At 40.1% G+C, this 25,763-nt stretch overlaps 1 long non-coding RNA gene across 1 annotated transcript; it reads right to left on the minus strand.

Moving 5' to 3' along the window:
* Nucleotides 1–1,009: 1,009 nt before the first annotated feature.
* On the minus strand, nucleotides 1,010–14,225 carry LOC137146266 (uncharacterized). Its single transcript, XR_010917900.1, has 3 exons — nucleotides 14,099–14,225; nucleotides 2,167–2,257; nucleotides 1,010–1,462 (listed from the first exon to the last, which is right to left on the minus strand). It is a non-coding gene; the product is annotated as an uncharacterized lncRNA (long non-coding RNA).
* Nucleotides 14,226–25,763: the final 11,538 nt, after the last annotated feature.

Raw genomic sequence — 25,763 nt, forward strand, 5'->3', positions numbered from 1 at the left:
AACATACGGGTCAGATAGTGAGTCCACAACCCCCCCCCCCCCCCCCACTACAGGTGAAATTCTGGCCCCACTGAAGTTAATGGGAATTTTGCCAAAGATTGTAACAGGGGCCAGAATTTTACTCTATGCCTTGAGCCAGTGTGTTTAATGCTGTACAAGACACTATTCCTCCCTTAAGGATGGCTGGCATCTAAAAGACAAGCTACACCCAAAGCATAAGTGGATTGGTCCAAAGGGGTGCAGGTTTGTTATTTTTCAATAATAAATGCATAGGACATGATTATTTTTAGGCTGATTACTGTTAATGCAGGCTACATGGAAAATCATGCTTGAAGAGGGATTTAGAAGAAGAATAGATGGAAGCTCAATACAGCAGAGGAGGTCAGCATGAAGTAAGATATGAAGAGAAAAAAAGGAAAAGGATGCGAAGGGACTAGTTAGGTTGAATATATTCTTGTCTAAAGTGATTTCCATACTTAAGTTTTAGAGATTCAGCAGTTTTTCAATATCTTGTAATTAGATACTTTGAATTTAGCAATCCTTCAAGCCTCCGCTCCAATTTACCAAGAATGTCAGAATCACTGGGATTATCCAGTGGATAAGGGGCCTGAAATGACTGATCCCAAAACGTATAGCCAGGGGCGCTAAAGATGTGAGACGAGACTGCTTGGTTTGAAAAACACACCTCCTAACCTGGTGAGCTGTAGCGAAGTTCTTCCCAGACCATGGAAATGCAGAAGGCACTCCACAGTGTCTCACAGCATATGGTTCAAAAGCCCCTCTGGATAGACAGGCAGACTAGTCAAGCAGAGAGGACACATGGTAGCGGATGGGCAGGTTAAAAGACCTTTGATTTAAAAAAAGACTCTGTCACTGTTTCCATTAAGTCACCTAATATTGAAATACTTCTCACAAAGAGCATTACCAGGAAAACGCCTTTTATCATGTGCCAAGCTATCTGCAACTGCTTTAGCTACCTTAGTAAATGCTCAGTGTTGGTCCCTGTGAATTTACTATTCTTTATATGTGCCTGCTCCATGATGGCAGTAGAATGTTTAATTTTCAACTCCATTGCACATACAGGATCAGATTCTAAAATGAGGTAAAACAGCTGAGGATATGGTCTCATTTCTAATCAACATTGCTGACATAGCAGTTTTGCTGGTTCAGCAATTTTACCATTACCGTAATTATCATTTTCTTCCATTTCCCACATCCGTTTCAGTTCTTCTTTGGGTGCTCATCCCCTATGTGTATTCCACGGTGGGTACATATACACGTCATACGCCTGATCCCAGAAGATTTTTCCTAGTAGTGTCCATTGGTCTGCTGTTTCTCACCATGCTCTGAATTGACGATATAAGGGACACTACAGACCAAATGCCTCTCCAATTCCTTTATACTGCCACGTGGTCTACGACAAAGCACTTCAGTGTCCTTGAAGTTCTTCCTTCAACCTGATCTGTAAATAGTGTAAAAAATTGTATTAGATAATTTTAATCTTTAATATAGTCAGATAGAGTCTGGGTTCTCAATCTTCCCCTTTGCGGACTTCCCCCCTCTCTGTCCTCTTCCTGGCATGGAGAACAAACTATGCACAGAATACCAGGATTCAAAAACTGTGTCTCCTGTCCACAAGCCTTCCTGTTCAGTGACAACCATGAGAGATGCTGTACTACCTGGGAGAAGCACACAGCTCCTCCAAGTGCAGTATCTGCTGCTCCTTCCCAGGCACAGGAGCTCCCAGGCATGGGAGTTGAGGCTCAAAACACATCTTATGGCTGACCTAGGCCAAGAAGACTGCCACCCCAGATAGTGGTCAGAAGCAATGAGAATTGTACCTCCTTGCACCACAACTTCCTACACAGGGGAGGAGAATAGAATTAAGGAATCCTCTGCACAGGGAAAGCACTCTCTAAAGTCTAGAGAGAAGTCTCCCTCCAAGTCCTCTAAGAGGAAGACTTCCTCCGCGACTCCCTCCAAGTCAGCTGAATCACCACTCTGGTCACAGATCCCCAAGGACCCACAGTACTAACTCTCAGGCATGGAGTTAGTTACAGTATCAGCTGCTACTGCTTCACCATTGATACTGAACAAAGAGAAACACTTGTGAGTCTAAGACCTCCAACACTGATGGTCCCAGCTAAGATGACACACAAAACCCACCTGCTGTACTTCCCTTCGGGAGCTTGTGACCAGTGGATGCCAGTGACCCGAAACAGCCTCCTCAAATCAAAGTATTGTTTAATCTTAACGGCTGGAACAAAGCATGACATCAGAAAAAAAAGATTTTAAAATAAAAAAGGTATACATGCGTCTTTCTTACTTAGAGTCTAAGCACCCTCCTGATGGAAACCTGGGTATATCTAATTTCTCCTGGACCCACACACAGCAGGTCTGGATTCTCAGTCTCCAAAGACCTATATCCTCCCTTGAGGGGATGTGTCTCTTTTGACACTCCTGGATCCTTTGTTTTCCTCTCCCCACAGGAACCAAGTCCCTCCAGGGGAAATCTGCCTGGCAGGACATGCAGGGGGACAAGCTAGGGTATCAGAATGTATGGTTCTTGTTTTGTCCCTTAAGTGTTTGCTGGGGAATGTATGTTTGGTTCCACCTCCCCTTCCTGGTTGCATTTGCTGACAGCCTTGCTATTGAATTAACTGAATATATGCATATAGGAACCATCATAATAACTCAGGCAAGATAAAGTATTAATACATTATTAAAGGCAGCTCCGAATCAGTCACGGTTGCACTATATTTTTGTTATACAGCAAAACAGCTTTTTGACACCAATCTCTATAGAGCACTTACTAAAGGATTAGGAATATAACTTGAGTGAAGTCAACCATTTTTGTGAAACCAGTTCACCTTTATCAAGTGGTTACAGGAAACATTAGTTGTTTATAAGTAGAAATGGAAAATTATGAGAGAGCTCATCTGAACTTTTCTACACTGCAAGGATGTTGGGAGATGGAATTTTGCTTCAGGCATCTCTCTGTTTAAGATTCACATTGGTTTATGGCAACAGCACTCAATCGTGACAGTGGTACAACAGGCTGGTATGTATAATAGTAAAAATAATAAGAGAAAGTACAGCTTAATATTTTTATCACATTACATTGAACTAAGCAGGATTACTCACTGCGTAAGTCCATTAAAGCCTTTATGGCTTTTGCTGGATGTGAACCATCCTTTCTTTAAGCTGAAATTGAAACATGGTGTGACAGGCAGTTCCATGCATTACAAAGCATTACACACAGGATCAGCTACACAAATTTGCTATGTGACTGTATTGTTTCAACAGTACACAATCTTTGAATAAACTAAAAAACAATTGCCTTATTTTTGTAGCAAGGCTCCACTTCATTATGAAACTTAAGCAATTTATATTTTTACATATGCATTGTGTGTGTGTGCATGTGTGTGTACATATAGCTTGAGTGGCTGGTATGTCCAGGGAATGGGAAAGGCTGTAACTTTCTTACCTAAATAGTTCCATAGAAAGACTGATAAGGACCAGTCTAGGCACCAGGAGAACAGAATGATCTGAAAAGAACTATGCTTGGATACACCAGGCCAGTAAAAGGTCAGATGGGGGGCATCCTGAGGCCTGTTGAAAGTTATTTTTAGAACACCTTGAACTTAATTCCCTTAAAAAAAATAGATAAAGCGCAGGCCAACAAGAATACATTTTAATATCATGCCTACAAGGGATTACAGTTTGCTGGCTCTTTGAAAACTAGTATGTGCTCCTGTGTCGAGCACTAGAGGCCACTGGGTTTTTTAAATCTTGTCTCCTATAGATAATAAATCACAGACTTAATAGGCTGATACTTTTCTCTCCCAAGATAATTAAAGAAACCAGTTAGTTCTCGTCAAAGATTCTCTCATCTTGCCCATTCTATTCTGCATCACTTGGCTTTATCTGTGTGACTCCAAATATTGATCTGGGCTTTTAAAATATTAAAAATGGACGTATAACTAAGCTGCCCAAAGTCTGTGTTGATTTTCTAGGTCCAGGAGAAAGTAGTTGATGATACATTCAGCTTTTGGCAAGTAAAGCTCTAAAACTGCCAGTAAGTCTGACATGTCATGAAATATTGGTAAACAAGCAGTTACATTAACAGTAGCCAAGCTTTACAAGATCTCAACTTGTAATACTGCCATATTTTTGTGAAATAATATGCTGTTGCTGTCAAATCCATCTGCTCAACTTCACACCCTTTGCATGTAAATCACCTAGTCTCATACATATTCAAAAGCTACATGGAGACAAAAATTAACTGCAAAAGCTGAATAGTAGCTCTAATCACAAATAGCTTACATTATGTTTGTGCATAATGTAATAATAATATGTAGATTTTCATGTAACTTGGTTGGAAGTGAGTTTGCGGAACGAACTTGGGGTATGTCACAGAATGGCATCGTTGCTTTGATGATCCCCACACATTTAAAAAAAAGGGTTCTGGCTTCTTAGAAGTGTTGTGCTGTTCATGGAAAAACTCAGCTAGAACACAAGTATTTAGGATGTTGGAGGTCCAATGAGATTTTAATATTTTTAACTTGTTATTGTAGTTTTGTCCTGTATAGTTGACTGCCTGGTCTACACTCCATAGTTTTTGCCATGTTTGAATAGAGTTGTGAAGAATCACATTATCTGTCCCAATGCCAAACACAATTTATCCTGGCCCACATTGATCAAATTTTGTCAGCTAATTCGATTCTCTAGAACCATGTTCAAACATGGGATGCCAGTTGGAAGGTTAAGACAGTGCAGTTGAGCAAGCATCCCTGGTTTGGTTGTGAGTTTGCCTCTCACTTCTTCCTTTTCTGAATCATTAATATCAATTTTGCCAACTTCTTCTAGTCTGGGTCAATACTATTGCTAGTGTTTTGTTTTGGTTTTTCTTCCTAATGTACTTACAAACCCTCTTTCATTATTCTTAGCCCTCCAGCCATATATTTTCCCTGATGTCTTTTGCTTCTTATCTACTTTCTATACTTCATAACTTCTAATTTATATTGATTACTATCTGTTTCCCATTGTTTTTTTTTTTGTTATACAGCTTTTCTCTTTTTAATTTCTGCCTTCACTTTGCCACTGAACCAGGATAACCTTTTAGCCAAAGTTGTGCTCTTTCTTGATTGTTGGAATGACTTTTTGGCTATCTAATAAACCCTTCTTAACTAATTCCAAATTTTCATTCACATTTTTCTGTCTAAATTTCCACTCAATAATTTTCCCTCATGATTTTTTTCATCTTTTGGAAATTAGCCCTTTTGAAGCACCAGCTATATCTATCACTGATTGGGGGACTGCCCTCTGTTTTTCCCAAATTGAATGTAATTGGATCATAATCACTGGTCCCTAGGAACCACCAACTTCCAGTCCAGTGATTGATTTATGTTTATCCATTATAATGAGGTCCAAAATAGAGTTATCTTGTGTTGGTTGCAATACATTTTGTGTTACAAAGTTATCATCTATTATTTTAGATATCTAACGATATCTTACTACTGTGCATGGGACCTCCAGTATACATCTCCCAAATTGACATGCCCCATAAAACACAATTTTCCTTTTCACACATTGCAAACAGGTGCTTAAGGGGTAGCAAGGTAGCCCAAAAATAACTTCTCTACTTTCTTGTACTGCCAATATATTTAATCACAGGTACCTCAGTAACATATTAAAAAATCCTCTGGCACATATGTGCTCTGCACTTTTAAATAATCTTTTTCTTAAATGTCATGCACACTGGATGATTGGAAGTACTACAATATATGAACACAGGAGACTAAAATATCTAGAAAAGTGCCCAGTACCTTTTATTAAACAAACAGAAAAGATTTTCCTTTTGACAATCACTCCATTAGTGGCATGTAGTCTAGGTGAACAGTACCTTTTCAGACATGTGTTTTACCGTCTGTCAGTTGGCAAGATTTTCCATATTAAGGATTTTAGCTCATGCACCATGAATAATATTGTTTATGTGTTGAAAGTTCCCTATGGTTTATAATTTGTGCCAGTTTACTCAGGAAAAATTGGTTGAGAAATCTGCAGCAGGTATCAAGGCATTTCCACTATCTTAAAAAAGTGAAACAAATTACTTATAAATCAATGTAGTTAAACATTGATACAGTTATTACTTTCCTGCCATTGTGGTAAAATAATCTGCTGATGCTGTCAAACCCATCTGTTTCTCTCTTGTACACAAATGAGATTCACATATATTCAAAGGCAGCACTGAGAAATAATTGGCAGTAGAATAGAATCAGTTTGACAGCAGGAGCAGGGGTAGGATATTTACAGAATCTATTAATGGTTTTAATGTGAATCTCTCATCACTACCACTTATGAGAAATAGGAAATGGGATTAAATGTCCTACAAATACACCTTCTGTGAAGGTTAATAATTAAACGATTTATAATTCATTGCTTGCTCAGATACTAAAGAAAGAAATGTAAAGGTGGATAATAGCTAAGAATGTCATCCAGTACTAAGTCAATTGACAAACCAAAATCTAAGTCCTAGAGGCTCCAGGACTATATTTTAGATGATGGCAACCCACTCTTTGCATACATGTGGCTATCACGGTCTACATCTGCTGTGAAATCCTCATCTTCAGCAGTTTATGTGACTAAAATCTGCTTAACAGAATCTATGACCTCAAGTAACCTTATTGTCTCCAAATTGGAGGACTCATGGCCAAAGTCACTGAAGAAATTAATATAATGTTTGTAAATTGTTAGACTAACTTATCTTGGGGTGACCACTGATGCAAAGGTCAAAGTTCAAATCTGAGGATGTTCCCCCCTACTCTGTACAACCAAGCCCATAAGGAATCTAGTTAAAATTCTACATGAAAAATGGCATTTGAAATGCAACAAGAAAAAAATGATGATCTTCTGTGACTTCCTGTGGAAATGTCAAGATTCTAGCTCACTGACAACATGGACTTTAATTCTGATGTAACTATATGAACTCACTGACATTTTTCATCCCCCACTTCTCTCCTGTTGTTTGATATGCTTATTCACTGCATTATATCTTAAATCAGGTTCTGATCTTGCATTCTGAGCCACACAGGCAGACTGCTGTGCAACTGTGCACTGATGTCACTGCAGAGCCTATAGGGCGGAACCTCACTGAAGTAACTGAAGACAAAGATTGCATCCTAGGGACAAGGACTGCATCCTCCTGTGTTATCATAGTGGGGCGTCAGTCCTCTTTGGAGCTTGTGGATGCTATCACCATATAAATAATAAAGAGTACTAATAATGGCCGATCATCCAAAGAAATAGTAAAAAAGATAGCAAATAAAATGGGAACTGGATTTTGAATACTCTGAGGGTCTTTGAACAAAATACTCTAAAGAAAAACAGTGACTTTGCTGTGACAGCTTTGTTCTGTTATTCCTAATATTGTGTGTTCTTGCCCCCCAAAAAGATTCCAAAGTGTCAGAGGGTCAAAGTGTGCTCTTGCTCATCTCTTCTCCTAGGGACTCTCCTGATTGCAAGTGCCTGTTCTCTGCAGCACCTTCCCTCCTCGCAGGAGAATCTGCAGTAGATAGGGATGTAACCTATGTTAATACAGTCTCATGCTGTTCTAAATCACACTGGCGTCTCCCTGTGGGTCTGAGGAGCCTTGTCAGCTCTCCTGCTTCTGGCCCACCCCTTTCATGGTCCAGAAGGGTCAAACCAATATGGGGTCCCTGCATAAAGGCATCCTTCAGGTCAGGGAGGGAGCATGGAGAGCTTAGTTATGGAAACAAGGGGAGCCGATCCCCATCTGTTATAAACCAGCATAGCTGCTTTGTCTTCAGTGGGGCAGGTTCAGGCACAAGCCTGTATAGAAGACAAATACTATGTTTTGTTTGGAGGGGCTGGTTTAAGAGCTTCAGTTTTGAAATACCTAGTTTCAGTGAAATTGCTAGGTTCGTCCCAATGTCAGCATCTCACCAAATTTCCTTTACACTTTCTATGTGCTGTTTTCTCCATTGTCTGCCACTTCAGAGATGGCTGTGCTTCAGTGCTGCTGTGTGATAGTTGTTTGGGATGCTTTGGCACGAAAGGAGCTATTGAACTGTAAAATATTCAGTAGCTCATTTAATTTTAGCACAATGCCTTTAGATCAATAAGTCCCCTCTTTGTATTTCTCTTCACCTAGCAAACATCCTGAGAGGATTATTGTGTCTGAGATAAAACTCTTTATTGAATCTTTGGCTGTTTGTCTTGTGATATGATCCTGGCCGTATGGCATCTCTTAGTGCCAACCCCAGCATATGTTGCTTGCACTGGCAAATTTAATATGCTGTCAAAATTTGACATATCTTTTCATCAGCATGGGTAATCTGGCTTTTTAAGGAGTGGACTCATCTGCCAAATCATTCACTATGTTTGGCAGGGTCCTAAATTCTCTTTGAGCAATCAGACAGTATTCAGAAATAGGGTGTTAATTTTCGTTGTTTTATATTACTCCATCTGATGCATTCTGCAAATTCACAATAGGCCTATGGTTTAATCAGTATCATGTATCAAATAGGGAAAGGAATTTGCTAATTAAAAATCTCCATGATTGCAGAGGATCCCAGGAGCATCAGGACTGAGGCAGTTCTGCTTCCTGTGTGGGGGTGAGGACAAGATTTGTGGAATGAATTTAGGGCCCAGACCTCCTGCTTGCCACAGAGCCCAGTCTTATGGGGTCTCCATTATGTCCCTGCGTGGCCGCATGGAAGAAGGCTGGGGAAGGACTTGAAGACAGGTTCAGTCCATTTGCCAGCCACTGCCCACCACAGCAGCTTCACTGCTGCTCCCTAATAGGTGGAAAATTCTTCCATCCAAGTTCCAGCAGAACCCCCTTGCCACAGCCCAGCTATGCTGCGTGGTGCGTGTGTTTGAGGGGGATGGGGGAAAGGGAGATTTGTGCCTTACTGAATTTTGCTTTTTTTTACTGTAAAATAAAAAATCTGACAAAATCACTTTTTGCTTCACATTTTGCTCTTTTAAAAATTAAAACAAAATCTCAGTTGTCTTGGAGCATGTTGCAATACGTTTTATAGCTTTAAATGACAAAGGGGTCTGATTTTCTGTTAACTTAACCTAATTGGTAGATCACAGCATCCAGTGCTTGTTTCTATAAAGTGCTCAAAATGTATTTTCAAGATTGGCTCTTTAATTTATGTGCACTTCCTGCTCCCCTGCCCCCAAACCTGGATTTAATTTTTTAGTCCAATCAAGCGAAGAAGGAGATGAATAGCACTGACTCTGGGAAGTAACTGGTGGTCTTGAAAAGGAAAGCTCCGTTGTGATTAGCCTGAGGGAGGACTCAGCTGCCAGGCTTCCAGATAATTTTGCTAATTTGAAAAGAGGCAAAAAACTAGTATGCAGACAGCGCCTCTCTCAGTGCAAGTTTCCTGGACACCTACTGACAGTAAACGATTCCAAAGTCAGTGTGAAGTTGTAGACATCAGCTGTGTGGTTTTAGTCAGCCATATAATTTTGTATCAATGGAGCAAAATAATATTTATTTCAGTCCAAGTAGCCGTTATAACCTATTAAGGTTTGCGTGTGCACCCATCCTCTTTGCTGTGCTATGGAGAAAGGGACCTGGCAGAGACTTGGCCAGCTCCTGCTGCAGTTAGCATGCTTAGTGGAAGGGAGCCCATGCTGGGTATTCCAAACAGCAGTATTGCCAATGCCAGGGTTTACCCCGGGGTTTAGATCCTGTAGGGTTATACTCAATATGTATTTTCTAGCTTTTCTCTGCAATCATGAGGGCTAGAAACTTAGCTTCATTTATTTTTATTTTTTGCAATGATTGCAGAACTTCTCAGGACTCCTGTAGCTCCCTCTTTAAGAAAAACACCAAATATTGTGAACCTTGGGATAAAATAATGAGATCTGGCAATACCGAAGCTAGGATAACATCATGGGAGGATGTCGTAATATTAAGCAGTAACAATAGCAGACTGCCAACTAGAAACAAAGAACCCCTAAGGTCACTGGAGGGCAGCATTTCATAATCAGATCTGGGAGATCACCCTCGGCCAACACTTCCTTCATTCTGCCTGCCCTGCCAGCAAATCCATCCCCCTTCCACAGAGCAAACTTACTCCAGTGTGAACTGGACAGGTATCTGAGCACAGTGAAAGGAGAGAGTTATGTTTAGTTAAATACTGTGTTACTTACTTTAAGGAGATGTATTAGTTGCTCATAAGGAATCATTATTTTTCAGTCTCATTAGTGTCAAAACAATTCATGAGCCTTTAATTCAATTTTAACAACTGTGTTTATGGATGCTACTAGCTTCTCTCCAAATTTGTTCCTATTTACTTCTGTTCAAACCCATGTAAGCTGTGTATTGCTGTGACAGTTAATTGTATCTTCATGACAGAGTTTTTCTTATACAATGCACACTATATTATTTCTACCTGATTTGCTTACTTAGCTGTTCTCTCTTTTGTCAAAAAAAAAAAATCAAACAAACAAACAAACCAGGTATCCTATCGAGTTTGGAAAAACCACATGGCAGATTCCAAAGTGAATAATATATTGAGTACAAAGCCAAGCAATAATGGAATTGCAATGTCCTCTCCCAAGCAATGTTACAAAGACCTACAAGGGCTAGTGAGAGTAGGGGGCAAAACAAGCTCTTGAAACTTATGTGGCCTGATTATAAATGCAAGCATATTTAATAAGCCCATACTGTTATGTGTTTGTGCAGCGTGATCTAGCTATTGATATAGGAATGTTTCTGTATATATGTATATAGCTAGTTAATAGAGGATGTGCTAGAAGACAGCACTGAAGAATATGTAGCTTATTTTCTATAGTAAATACAAATACCAATGCTTGTTGTGCAATTCAACTCTCCTCCTCTGACTGCTCTTTACAATCAGCTCTTACTAACCATTCATTACTGGGCAACCTCCCACAATAAAGATATCTGACTAACAATGATATAAAGACAGCATATAGAGCTCCTGAAAGCTCAACTTTTTAAAGCTCAAGCTTTTTAAAGTGAGCTGTGTTATACATGAAAACTGAAGGTGTTTAGTCATCGGGAGCCCCTGTAACAGCAATTTGCCTTTGTTTGGAGATACGTATTTGGAGCTGACTCAGACCTTTGTATCTTTTTGCCTCTTTTCTCTTTAAATCAGGTTCAAATATCCTTTTAACTCTCTGGGTTGAATAAAGAAACTGAGAGATGTATGTAAAATATGCTTGGGGGGTATGACATTTTGTGAAATAAATTTAAATGATCCAGCATAAGCACCACCTGCTCTAAAAATAAGTGTTGACACTTAAGAAAGTAGCTTTCCCAGACACTGCTTTTATAGTGTGAGACTGCCAGCTGGTCAGGCATGGGGGTGGAGGTGTGGTGAGCACCTGACTCTTTTCCTGAAAATAAGTAACTTATTTTTAAAACAAATGTATAGAGTGTCTGTGCTTGGAAATGAGAATTGGTGATGAAAGAAAAAAGAGAGAGGAAAATATTTTTGTCTTTTGTTTGCAGTATGTTTGAATCAGGTGACCCAGAGGTGAAAGGTCAGCCTTAGGAAAGCTATAAAAGGATCTTTGCTCAGCTGGAAGGAAAGGTATTTAGAGACTGAAGCTATGTTATGAGAGGCTTGCTAGGGATTATTGATCATTTTACTTGCAAAGCCACTTCACAGCACCTTGAGTATTAAATAGTAAGTCAAGTCTGTTAATATGTCTGGACTAGTATAATGATAAATGGAAGCTAATTTTTGAAAGAAAAGAATATGGTATAGGTCTGGAGCCAGGTGGAGCAGATGATCTGGGCCATTATCTCTCTAACCTTCCATGATTAAAATGGTGTCATACTGGTAGGATTTACATTGTGCCAGGCACCTTTTTAAAAAGAAGAGGTTGTGTGAGCTAAGTCCAGTCAAATTTGTACAAGAGACTGCCCTTATTAGGCATTTTTGTGTCTTAAGAGAGCCCCCAAAAGCACTGAGCAGAGCGGTAGTCCACCTTTATCAGAAGATCAAATCTGCTAATCGATTTCAGTTAACCCTGGAGTGGTTGTGTAAACCATATTTCACTGTATTAGTAAATTACAGAGAATGGTTTTCTTCCTGAGCATTTGCTGTCATGCTTCACATTTTTCTCCACAAATATTGGGATATAGTAACAGGCAATACAAGGTTTATTCAGACTAAAAAAACCTAATCTCCAACACATGTTTGTGACCCAAAAAGTGCAGCACAATACATAAGTGTGTTCTCTGGGAGGGGAGGCTTTTATGCATTTAACGAGCGAATCATCTCAGCTGAGGCTGCGGAGGAGCCCCCAGCAGCATAGCTAGTGTGATTAGACTGAATAAAAAGCGGGTGGCTGCACAGTGGGTTTGCACACCCCATACAACACAGGACGTACTTCTGTGCAGCATTCCTATGTGGCACCATGCAGGTCGTAGATGGGCCCATGGCAAATGTGGACTAGAAGTGGGACTGGAGGCTATGCAGTGATTCAGCTTTCCCCTTCATCCCATAGGAGGGCTAGTGGAGGGACTGGTAAAAGGATATAGAGGCAACTCCACTGGACTGGAGTAGATTCTGCAGCTGCTGCAGAGGCTACCTACAGCCGGTGGGGAAAATTCCTTCTCATGATTTCCACGCTTATGTGCCCAGCTGCTCAGTCTGGGTGCTGCTCTGAAAATTAGCCATGCATGTACCCCTCACTCTGGTCTGGTGATGAAAGTAGTCTGACCACAGATATCTTTGCTGTGACCACAGCACTTAGTATGGGTGCTCATAAAAACAGTAGAGATCTAAGTCTGGTTCAGAAACAGAAATAGTGTTTACATCATGACTTGGAGTTTTAGGACACTGATTTGTGGCAACAGGGCCTGACTAATCCCCCCTTTCCCCCCCCCAAAAAAAATGTTGGCCCCCATTCATCTCCACGTAGATCACTATTAAATGTGAGCATTCTCCAAATCAGACAAAATTCTACACCCTCTCTCACTAAAAGACTGGTGCCATGGGATACACTTCCATTGATTTGCATGCACCAAGAGTGATAGAACAAAAATGGATTAGCTCCTAAAGAATTGTTGCACAAATAATGAGCATTTTTGTTTGACAAGGGTGCTAGGGTTGCCATCTTTTTAATTGCTGGTAACTGGACCTTTCCCCCAGCCCTGCCCCCTACTCTGCCTCTGCCTCCCCCCAAGGCCCTGCTCCCATTGCTCACACCTCTCTCTCTCTCCCCATGTCTCTCCATTTCACACACCCACGCCCCACCTGGGCTGCCTCTGCGTTGGGGCTGAGACAGGAGCTGCTGCAGCCTGACAAGGAGCCTGCCTGCAAGTAGGAGGGGGCTCCGGCTGAGTAGTGGCTGGCAAAGGTTAATGACCCAGCATCTTCTCACACTCCGTGGTAACCGTACTTTTGGTGTCTGGTCACTACATCTGACTGGACACTTCCAGGTCTGCTTTTCGATCGGACTTTCCATTTGAAAACCGGGCACCTGGCAACCCTATGCACTCAGACACAGAAGCCAAAAACCGAACTGTCCCGGTAAGACCCGGATGGGTGGCAACCCTATAAGGGTCATCAACATTTCCATATTCCAATTATATAGAATTTTAGTTCATGATTTTGCATTTATTTAATTATTAATTAATTAATTATTAAATATTTATTTATCCAGTTTTTGGAATGGAGATCTATTTTCTAAGTTAGATTTACTGTTATCCATGAAGTTTTAGTGGCTCCTTTGAACAGCTCTGCTTCGCTTTAGCATAATTTTGCCCAACTAACACTTCTATTCAGGTCCTTGCTGGTGAATCTACTAAAAATATTTACCTTGCTAACTTAAGATGTTTTTCTTTTGCCTACATTGCCTAGCTGCATGCTTTTTCTTCCTCTTCCTCATGGTGAGCTGAGCTTTCATGCCTGGCAGTATCAATACTAGCTATGTAGAGACAGAAAAGGGAAGAGAGAGAGAGATCTACCTCTTCCTAGTTCCCAAGTTCTTGCTCCTTTACTCTGCAGTGGGAATAGATTTACATATAATATTCGACCTGCAGTCAATCAGCTGGAACATCATCTCCCTTCCTTACCTTCACCAGATATTAGTGGGGTTTTCAGGTCCACACTGAGCCTCTTTCTAGGCACTTAAATTAAATACCTAGTCCAAAAGATCATTTTTATAACCTTCATCCAGTGGTCATCCTTTCTCCTTTGGTGTGTCTGTGTGTGTCTAGCCCATGGTGCAGTGAAGTTTGTTTATACAGAAAGGAATGGGTCTTGAGGGTTGATTGCCTACCACTTGCACCCAAGCAGGTACTTTGGATTTCAATTCTGATGCTGATAGTATATGTGACGTTTGAAATCCACAGAACCTTAGCAGCTGCCGTGTCATTCTGAAGTTCAGTAGGATGACAAAGACTGAATTGGCAATCATTTAATAGTCTATGGCAATCTGTTGTGCTGCACTGTATTTCCTTTTAAATTGATCCATTCAGCAGTTAGATTGCTTTAGCTTTTTGTCCTTTTTAATGTTTTCTGTCATGGAATTAGACTTGCAAAATCGTGAGTGCATGAGAAACTGAGCAGTGACACTTTTTTTCTAGCCCTGCAATGTGTTCATTACACCAGTTTACACTTCCACTATATTCCCCTATGATCGCTTTAGGGTCCTTTATATTCACTTAAGGCCAGATTGTGGCATTTGGTCGCTGGCATGTGTTTGAGATGATGGAGAGATGCACTGCCCACAGAGAGCTCTGTGGGTTGTACCTAAGAAGTAAAATTCCTCCCTCCCAGAACTTCACTGGGCAGGAGGAGCATGTGGCAACTACTGTCTGTATGACTGGTGCACCCTGACTGCCTCTTTAGGTGGGTTTGTGCTCCCAAAATGCTATGGTGCTCAATTCCTTTCTTCCCTGAGTGGAGGGGCTGCTGTGGTGTCCTATCCCTGCCCAGAAGGTGTGAGCGGAGGGGCCAGGCACAGTCTGCTCCTTAGTCTCAAACCCCCTTACTGATGTATAATGTACCCCACATCACTTACTCCCTAAACATCACTCCTGAATTTAATTTTTTGAACCTGGCTATGGAAAATTGAATGAGCTGGAATGATGCTGCTCATAATTTCCCAATCAGTGCAGATCAGGGCAAATTGTGTTCAGCATGACCTGAAATAATTAGGATTAAACCCTGAGGGCCTGAGGTTTAATCATGATTAGTTCCTTGTCTACACTAACCATAAAGCTGCCGTCAACATCAGGTCAGTTAGTTCGATTCTTCAAAATTCTGTGTAGCACAGACCAGCTCTGAGTGCAAGGAAGTCCAAGAGGATGTAACTGTTAGAGTTCAGTGAGAAATGCAACTAACAAGAAGATGTGAGAAGATGTAAATTGAAGGACATCACATACCTTATTGCTCAGCCTCTTAACTCTTCTTCCAACTCCTCCATATGTTAATTACATCAGTTTAGATTTCATACGACTCATGCAGTAGTAAGTGAATGCAATTAGGCATAACGGAATCTGAGAACCTAAAAACATTTAGCAGAGTGTAAGAAAGTCTGTTACCCCATCGTATACGTCACCAAGAATTTATTGATGTTTTATTACAAACATTAAAAAAGGGAGAAAATCAGTGCAAAAAATTAATTTACCAGTTTTCTGCGTAAATACTGGGGTTAATATTGGGGGATGGGGGGTCAGAAGAAAGCAACAAATAGAGAAAAGTAAGAGACTTGAAAGTAAAATCAGTTTAATGCTGTGGTTCATTTAATGAATTGTATGTTAACAATGTGTAGCATGCACTCACACACTTTCCACTACATTGCCTTACTTTAACAGACAGCCTCTCATTTACATGTAGACAAATTTAGTATTAACAAACACATCTTTCTAATGCAAGGTAGTGGATTTTCTTAACGTAAGTATTTCATGTACCTGAGTAGTTCAAAATTCGAGTGAAAATAGGTAAAAAGTGAATAGATTTGGTAAAACTCATTTTTTTTTCTGTTTTGATAAAAATTGCTAAAAAAAACAAAAACAAAGGACCTTACATATCATCTGTGAGTCTGGCCCATTAATTTCATGGTGATACAATGGAAAAGAATGACAGTACTTACCAAAAGCTTGCTCTAGAATACACCTTGTCTGGTGAGAAGCTTGTTACAATAATCTTGCACACAACAGACTAGCGTTTGGACCTCTTTAACACTAACATAATGGCACTATCCATGATGGAGCTTGAGATCACAGTATCCAAGTTTTATATTCTTTCTGCTGTTTTCAAGGCTGTACGAATGTTTCAGTATACCAGTTATTGTATAGTTCCAGAGGGGTAGCCTTGTTAGTCTGTTTTTAGAAAAACAGCGAGAGTCCTCTGGCACCTTACAGACTGAGAAATTTATTTGGGCATAAGCTTTTGTGGGCAGATACTTGCATCCGACAAAGTGGATGCCCACGAAAGCTTATGCCCAAATAACTTTGTTAGTTTTGAAGGTGCCCCAGGACTCTCGCAGTTATTGTATATTTTCTCATGTGTGCGTGGCAAAGTGATTTGCAATGCAGTCCATAAAAGAGCAGTACTTCCAGGAGTAAAGTGTCATCCTTTTAAGTAATACTTTTTTACTGGCATAGGGTGCAGATCAGGTACTTGGGAGATCTCTTTCCTAGACTATAAAAGAAATAGTAAAAATTAATGTCAATCTTCTCATCACACAGATAGTTTTGGCTTTACATACATGGCAGGCCCTTCCTCTATTTCTTTGGGGCAGAGTTAATATTAAAGATTAAGGTCCTCCCCTGACTTCAATTTGTCCTTAACTCCTTGCCAGTTTATCTTCCCCCTTCTGTTTTTTTCAGAATTAACAACATTTTTAAGACCTTCTTATGGATTGTGGGCAACAAGCCTAGATTATCCTTTGAAAAAATGCTGCGATTTATGGAATCAGGAGGCTTTGATCTAACTAATGTTAGACTTTACTATATATCTTTGATCTTGAACCAAGTGATACAACCCCTGACAAGTGGCTAACATCCAACACTCAGGCTCTTCAGCCCGGCTGTACATGGTGGAAGGAACTGTAACCTCTTTACCACTACAATCAGTCCTAAACTCAGATTTATTACCATTTTCCTAAGGAGAAATCAGTGACAATTTAGGTTGCAAGGAAAACCTGGGATCTGTTTGCCTCCAAATTTAAATGTCATCCCTTATTACATTCAGAGATTTCAGTTTGGGATGACTCCAAAATTTTAATTGCATATAGACCTACTCTATGGCCCAATTGGATTACCAAGAGATTTTGAGCATAAATCATATAACTGAAAATTATTCTCTTATGCCCTTTCCTCACCTTAATGGGAAATTCCAACTGGACTCAAAAAATTGCAATACCTTCAGCTTAAACATGTTTTGCGACACAAGTGTGGGCTGGATGTCTTTGCAGCACTGGACCCCCCCCTTACCTACATTCGGTGGAATCAGATTTGTTCCAACATACAGCATTGCTCACTAGATTGCAGTTAGGATTAATCCAGCAGAAGATTCTTTGAGGATACATTGGACTCCATATAGTCTTTTCAGGTCTTGAGCAGCCAGATTTGACAAATGATGTTACTGCAGTGCAGCAGGCACTAGTTTATACTATGTGCTTTGGGATTGACTTGTCAACCATGACCATCCTTTCTGGACAGAAGAAAATATTCAGGCCAATTTCTTTTTGTCCACCAAGGTGGAGTTAGACTGTCCATGCCATCCTAGGCCTATCCAATCCATTTTAGAAATTGAAGTCCTTTTAAAAACTATGATAAAGTAGAGCTGTGATCATAGTCAAATGTCTACTTCTACAATGGAAGTCCCAACTATGACCAGCTATTGAAAAACGGTAGTCTGACTTGGTGAGGTGAGCCTGATACTAATGGAACAGATCATGTCCCAAAACAGAAACAACGACAATAAGTTTGTATATATATGATCCCTATTTTTGAAAGTATCAGAATAATCAGTTAAATTCCCCATTGGGTAATCTATTTTCACTACCCTGCCCAAGACCCCTCCTATCTCCCATCCCCATTCCCGCCTATTGTCCCTTTTTCTCCTTCTCCTCTCTGTCCTATCATTTCTATTCTATCATTTTTTACTTATCTTTCAGGCTTTTATTTGGTTCTCTTCATATTCTCAACACTCTTTTTTTTTTTCTTTTTTTTCTGAATGATCGTACTTTACAAAGAATCTCAAACTGGGGCTGAATAACAAAATGACCATTATTACATAATTGTACAGGCAAGTCTCCTTTAACCAGTTAAAAACTATCTTTGTTATATTATTCTGTGCCCTTAATAATGAAGATGTTTGGTCTTACTTATCGTGTAATATTTGATATTGGCTCTCTTCTCCAGGTTAGGTAGGCCCTGTAGGTATGTAACGGTAAAGTTAATCCTCTATATAGCACAATGTATTGAAGACCAGAGACAAATAATGTGAGACTGGGGCACTCAAGACAGTAGCATGTTAAGTGTGATTCAATAAAACAAGATATGAAAGAGATTTAATAGGAAAGTAAAGAACCGTTATTCTGGAACAACTACTGTCCATAAAATGTACATTACTGTATTTGATTAGTTGTGGTTAAGATACCCTGGGTATTATTTGTATTCTAATTCAAGCCATGGAATATAAAATAGCCACATCAGGGTCCTCCTTTCTGTGTATGACACAGCCTGATTCCTTTTTCTTGTTTAATTTGACTGTTATAACTGTTAATGCAACCTTTTTGATGTGAATGAGAGCAATGAGACAATTAGTTTTCTCCAAGGAAGCTGGCATGTAACTCAGACTCATACTTAATTATCATAATGCTCCATAGCATGATAGACTGAAATCAATAGAGTTACCTCAGGGAAGAACTAGTCCCATTGCCTATTTATTTAAATCATTAATAATTTTGAAGTAGCTCAAAAAATAGTGAAATGAGTACTTATGTTTCTGTGAACTTAAATATTTTACTTGCTGTAGTTGAGATGAAAGGTTTAGGAAGATATAGTTGAATTAAATGTATTCTAAGAGCTTTAGATCCCAGTCATTTTATAACCTCTTGATTAATGTAAAAGATTAAGGCTACGGCTATGACGATTTCTCTGGATCGACTGAGCGGTCAGTGAAGACCCGCTCAGTTGATCCAGAAATCGACTTACTAAGACCACCTTCGCAAGTGGCGTAGCGCTGCGTTGACAGGAATGTGGTTCCTGTTGGCGCAGTGCAGTGAAGACGGCACGTAGAAGAGGAGCCCAGAAGTCGATGGGAGTCATGCAACTTTTTTGCGTAGCTTGCGTAATTCCCGTCGACTGCTGCTGAATCCCAGAGGTAAGTGCAGACAGGGTCTAACATTGTTCCTCAACCCCTTTTGAGGGGGTTATATTAATGGTTTACTCTGGGGAGCAACAGTGGCTGGCTTTGGTTCATATATCTTCTTCAATGACCTGGAAGCAGGGTTTAACAGCTGGCTGATAAAATTCACAGAGCATGTTAGGACAGAGAAATCATACAATTGGTCTTATGGAAATTATAAATCTGGGACAGGAAATAGAAAAATGAGTTTGAAACTTGAAAAAATCAAACCAATTTATCAGGGCAAAACAATTCAGTATTACTGATAATGTAATGGGAGAGAGAAATCGGGAGGTAGTAATGTGAAAAGAGTTCTAGAGCCATTCACACAGCCCCAGTGCAGTCAATGGCTTTGTACTAGTGTTAATGGAAGGATTATTTGGCCTTTAGTACTTTTGCTATTTTCGATGAGTTTGAGGGTAACACGTACAAGCTCTGATTTCAGTGTAGATACAGCAAGGATGAACCTGCCTGGCCCATTGTACATTGCAGGCTTTGTTGGATGTGTTGAACATCAGCTTAGGGAAAGATTGGCCTTCATGCCTCCCATGTAGGAACAGATCACAACAGCAATCCCTGCCCTTCCGGGACTACTTCCTCCGACCACCCCTCTGGCACAAAACACCCCAAAAGGAGAAGAGGGAGGTGGGACCCTCATTTTGTAGTAGTTTTGAATTTCATTACGTATCACTGGGTGTCTAGTACAGAGGCACAACTATTGTGAATGGTACAGAGTAAATACAGACGCCTCAGCATCCAACTCAAATAGCACTTTGAATCCTGGGTTATTCATCTGAACTACAGATGAATTCATTCTGCCTACAGTATCTTGGAGATTTCAATGAAGTTACACCAGCATAAAACTGGAGCAACACAATGGTGAATTAGGCCCTTTGTATTTCTCATTGCACTGCTCATTTGAGAACAATTCACTTTGCCTGTGCGCTGGGGTTTGTTAATGAATTTGGGCCCTTTCCCATGTATAATACATACAGATGTATGTGAAAATCTATACATTGTTGTAGTCTGGAGCTAGGTGGTTTTGAGTTAAGAGAAAAGCAATCAAAATATGGTGTACAAAAGCATGATTTTAATTAAATGTTTTTAAAGTTTTCATTTTGAGTATCTTTATTTCCAGCATTTCCTTAGGGAATGCCCCCGTTTTCTCCGACTAAATATTCCCTTTAAACGCATAATAAAGAGCTAAAAGTTTGTATATGCTGGGAGAAGAGTTTGTGAAATGCAAAAACCACAAATGTTGCCAAGATTTTAACATGGGACTAACTCAGAAGCTGTCTGCCTGAATTGGCAATACGTGCAATATACCTGATACCTGGATAAAATAATATTTCCCTCATGGCTCCCCCAAATCCATCATTCCATCCTCTATCTCCAAATCCATCCATTCTTCCCCCCCACCTCCCTCCAGTCCAATACTTCTTGACCCACTATGCTTCTCCTCTCCATCTCATGGTGTTCCCCTAATCTCATGGTGGTTCCCCTAACTAGCAGTTTGTCCTCACAGGAGCAGCTATGGGAGCAGGTGAGGCCACTGACTGTGGGGAGGTTGATCAGGCATTGATGGGCATCCTCTGATGGTGGATTGTGAGTGGGATAGTTGTGGAATGGTTCCCTTTTGGTTCTTGGGGTGTCTGTATTTCCTGACTGCTGGTGGTCACCTCTAGCAAGGGTAGGAGACTAAGTGGCGAAATGGGTCCCCTGGCTGGTGTGCGGTGGGCTCAGGGAGCAGGTATCCCATCCCTGCGCTGATAGAAGATCAGGGTGGTTGACACTCCAGGCTGTCCCCCAATACTGGGTGTTCAGACTCCTCGGTGAGTTTGGGCATGCAGACACAGCAATGAGAGAGGTAGCTGCCAGCCTCAGTCAGTGCAGAAGCAGCTTGGCTGTTACAGCTGATGGCTGTTGAGGTGATGAGAGGAGACAGGGGCAGGGTGGCGATATGCAGCGAGAATACATAGTGTATCTGCCATATGTGCCCAGAGATCCTGGCAGGGAATTCAGGAGAGAAGTCTCTGCAAAAACTGTTGCAGCAATGGCAGCCCCAGAGGGTGACAACCTCAGCCCCAGAGAGGGCTGAGAGTTTTAACAATCTGGGTTGGCCTTAGCAGTTTTAAGTGGGCCTGAAAACAATTTCTCCTTCCTACCAAGTATAACTGATTCCTCTCTGCCCCGCGGCACAGGCCTGGCACAAGAACGTTGGGGAGGATTATACAGATGATTCTTTGGGATACACCCCAAACTTGGCTGTTGCACTGTACAGGATAAGTACGTGTGCGAGTGGGAGGTTAATTACATCCCACGTGGCTTCCTGCTGCAGAGATGCAGCCCTGCTGCTTGTTCCCCTCAGTCCTAGTTATCAGTTTTCATTGACTTATTCACAGCTGTTTAGATTTTTCAAGGCTGTCTTTGCAGGGAAAAGGATAAAAATAGCCTTTCTTTGGTTGACTGAAATTAAGATTCTACTTTATGAAGCTGACTTTAGTAACAAGAAGCTCCATACTCCATAGCTCATATGTAGCAAAAACATACCCCTTGTGTCACAAAGCTATGTAGGTCTTCTCATGGTAAAATTTGACAACATCCATGTAAAAGTGCAGCCCCAGGATTTTTCTTGCATACAAGAGGCTGCTTATGAAAAGTTTCCCAATACCCTTAGTTCTGTTGCACCATTTTCTGTGCTTATGAATTACAAATTCTTGGGACTAGGGCTAGCATGGAGCTGTTCTATGTCTTGTTCCTGTATCCCTTATGTTTTAGGAGGGCTCCTTTTGCCCCCCCCCCACCTTTGTGCACCCACACAGGGCTAGTCACAATATGCCCCTAACTTGACATAATAAAGGCATGAAAACCCACCTAGAGGTGATGGAATATAGCAAAGGAATTGATAAAATAATCACATTAATGAGTGAAGTAATGGAATAAAACCTTCCCAACACAGGGATTATTTTCTATTTGTGTTTTTAATTTGAAATGTTCAGGCCAGTTTGATAGTTTTGACATATAATAAAGTCTTGACCTATTTTCTGCCAAATTGCTATTGTATAGCTTTGGCTTAATAATATATTGCCATCTGGAATACAGTCGGAAGCAAATCCACATAGGTTATATAACTTGAATTGGTTTATATAAAGAGATGGGAATATAATATCTTAAGCCTTTTAAATTGGGATAAATACAACACCAGGAATTTGCTAATATTATCTTGCTAAATTTGAGTAAATGCAGTTCAGCTGCACTGTTAAAAATGACTCATGTCTGATGGGATAATTTGTTTTCATCTGTTTGAGAGCTGTAATTGGTGGGAATATTTGTTCTGTGGAAGCTCTTCATGTTCCTGTGTCCTCTAGTCTATGCTGGCCCACAGAACAAGGTAGTCGTGCCTCGTGGAGCAGTCCCTCCACATTCCAGGACGCTCTGGGGTGGATTGTGCTTCCCTGAGGTACAACACCTCCGAGGATGGGCTGTACTGTACGCTGGCTGTACACCAGTGTTAAGCAGTTGACTTCGCTCCTAGTTTACACTGAGTTATATGAGGCAAGAACCAGTCTTTCTCTCTGTGAAGATGCATAATGAAATTACACTTATTAGAAAACCTCAAATATATGAAACATGAAATGTATTTAATGTGCTTAATTTATATTCATTTTTTGTTATCAGGAGAAGACTGACTTTATTTTTGGTTTCAAATATTATTTTAAACAGATCTCAGCAGAACAATATATGATCATTTGGTGTAAACCCTTATCTGAAGTCAATAGAGAGACACCTATTGATTTCAGAGGGCTTCAGTTCTGGTCCTCTATGTATTTCCATGTGGTTTGCATATCAGTGACTTTTTCTTTGCAGAGATGATCTCATATGTATAAAATACAGATATGTTCTGAATATTCTTCATTTGTGTCTTGAACTAAAATGATTTAACAAATTGCTGGAAAATTTAAAATTGAATCACTACCCTGTATTTGTGCCCAAAGACTAACACTGGGCCAAATTCGGAGGTGATGTGTAGGTTACACACCAGTGAGTGGATCTGAACAGGTGTCAGAGTCTGGGCAATTCAGTTCAGTAGGCCAGATTCAGAAGTCATGTATAAGAGGGGGTTGTAAATCACACATCAGTAAGTGGGTGTTAGTCTAAGCCAATTATAAACAAGCTAAGGGAGCTGGAAAAAGGTGCAAGTTAAATTTCAGTAACAGATTCCCTTTGATGCCTTTAAAGGGAAGGCATCTCAGAATTTGGCTGACAGTTCTTAAATTAAAGATTCAGACAACAGACTAGTTGTATTTATGAGTTGGAATTTTTCAGTATTTAAAGTATATAATCGCAAATATAGTATGTTCAGAAGTACCCAGATCAGGAAAAAAAGATATTAACACAGCCACAATTATCACCACCGCCATGAACAAATCTATTTTCATAATAAGTGGCACATTAGAACACAGCAAAGCTATCCAATAGGAAGAGAGTGATCATAGTAACAACCAGGAAAATGAAGACATTCCAAGAAGAGACAGGAGGATAACTAAAGACAGTTTTTACTACCTGGAGGGTTTTTTTTTATTTACTTCTATAATGTTGCACTGTGCTCAGATACTGTTGTCATGAGCCCAGTGTACATACCCAGATATATAAGTAGAGAGCTCCTTTCTCCAGCCAAAAGAGGAGAAAATAACTAGTTTGCTGTAGTATATTAAAAAAGTCGTGTTTAAAAGATGGGCCGCCCTACAGTGTTTGCAAAACCTATTAAAAAATTCTGAAAATAGCTTTTTTTCTAATCTATTATTTACTAGCTCGGAGCTAGTTTTCCAAGTTTTTCATTTTAACAGCTTTACCCACACATAGCATTAAAATGTTTGATGCATTTTAAAATATTCTGTAGATGATGATAAACTAACTAAAGAGGAGATTGCAGATGCAATGACGGGACTTAGAGTGAAGTTGTATATAAGTGACTTGTCATCAGTACTCTCCAGAGGGTTAAAGACAGCTCAGATGAGATTCCATTGTCCCATGCTTTACACAGCAGGTCTTATGCAAGGCAAACCTGACCTTGCTGTGTCCATGATTCCATATAAGGAATGCAGACGTGGGCCCTTTGTTGAGACTCTCTTATAAATGTCTAAGTATGTGAGTCACACTTTATATTGATATTTTCAATAGTATTTGCAAAGGAGGAATTGTATGTTATTAAAAGCGCATAACTGTGTTTGAATAGCATTGTGTGACACTGAATTGTTACTGCACAAATGGAAAAAATGAGCTTGTTATGCATGAAATCTGAAATACGTCCTCTATGCGTATCGGCTGGCATATGCCAAGTAAGTCAAGATGTGACTTATTTTCTGGGGCAATTTTTTTTATGATGCTCTGGTAAGTCTTTATTTTTACTTCATCTCTCCAATTTTACATTTTGGGGCATGGAGTTAACAGATCAAAGCTCTGATCTTATAAAGTGTTATGCATATGCTTAACTTTATGCTTTGTGAGAAGTCCCATTGAAATCAACAGGGTGCATTAGGAAGCAGGATCAAGAGGATTGTAGAAGTTAATGAGACAGGGACAGTTTGCTGCAGTAACCGCAGTACAGGAGTTAAAAGAGGTCAACTAAAATATATAACATTCATTTGTGAGTCAATGAGTTTTAATGCACAAAATTGAAATGGAACGTCTGATTGATAATCAGCCCAATAAAATCAGTGAGGAGGTCTGAAATATCATGTTGGCCCAGGAGCTCGATTACAAGAAATGGAACTGCCCAGTCATCACTGCTTCAATCGCAGGCCAACTAAGTAGTGACTGAGAGTTGTTTCCATATGATGGCTGTTCAGTAGCCTCTCTGAAGTGAGCACATTGGGGGAGTGAAGGGATTAGGGAAGTTTGAACTGCTGCTGCTCTTGCTATACATGCTCTATGTATAAATGGGAATCAGTCTCCAAGACGTGGTTTTAATGAGCATTAAATTCACTTAAGTTTCTGTAGAACACACACACACTGCCAAATTATGCACTGATTTATACACCCTGCAATCTCATTGGTCCTAGTAGGCAGGTAAAGGATGTACAATACATTGATGCAGGATCTGGCCTACAGTCTGCTGTAGAGGTACTAGAAACTGGTCTGAATGTGGCATTTCATGTCCCAAAAGCAAAGTAGCGGGTTAATGCTACAGAAAGCATCATGAAGAAGTTATGCACTATAGAGCATTCATTTATTAACTTCACATTCTTAACAGATCTGTGTTAATATTTTACTGCTAAATGATAAAGATGTACCATCACCTTTGACAGGGCACGGAAATTCTGTCTCTGTTTTAGTCTCTCATACTACATACAGCATTTCAAATCAGAATAATTA

Source organism: Emydura macquarii, unplaced genomic scaffold (genome assembly GCF_026122565.2).
Source record: "Emydura macquarii macquarii isolate MOO-44397 ecotype Brisbane River unplaced genomic scaffold, CSIRO-AGI_Emac_v2 contig_18, whole genome shotgun sequence".
NCBI classification, from domain to species: Eukaryota; Metazoa; Chordata; order Testudines; family Chelidae; genus Emydura; species Emydura macquarii.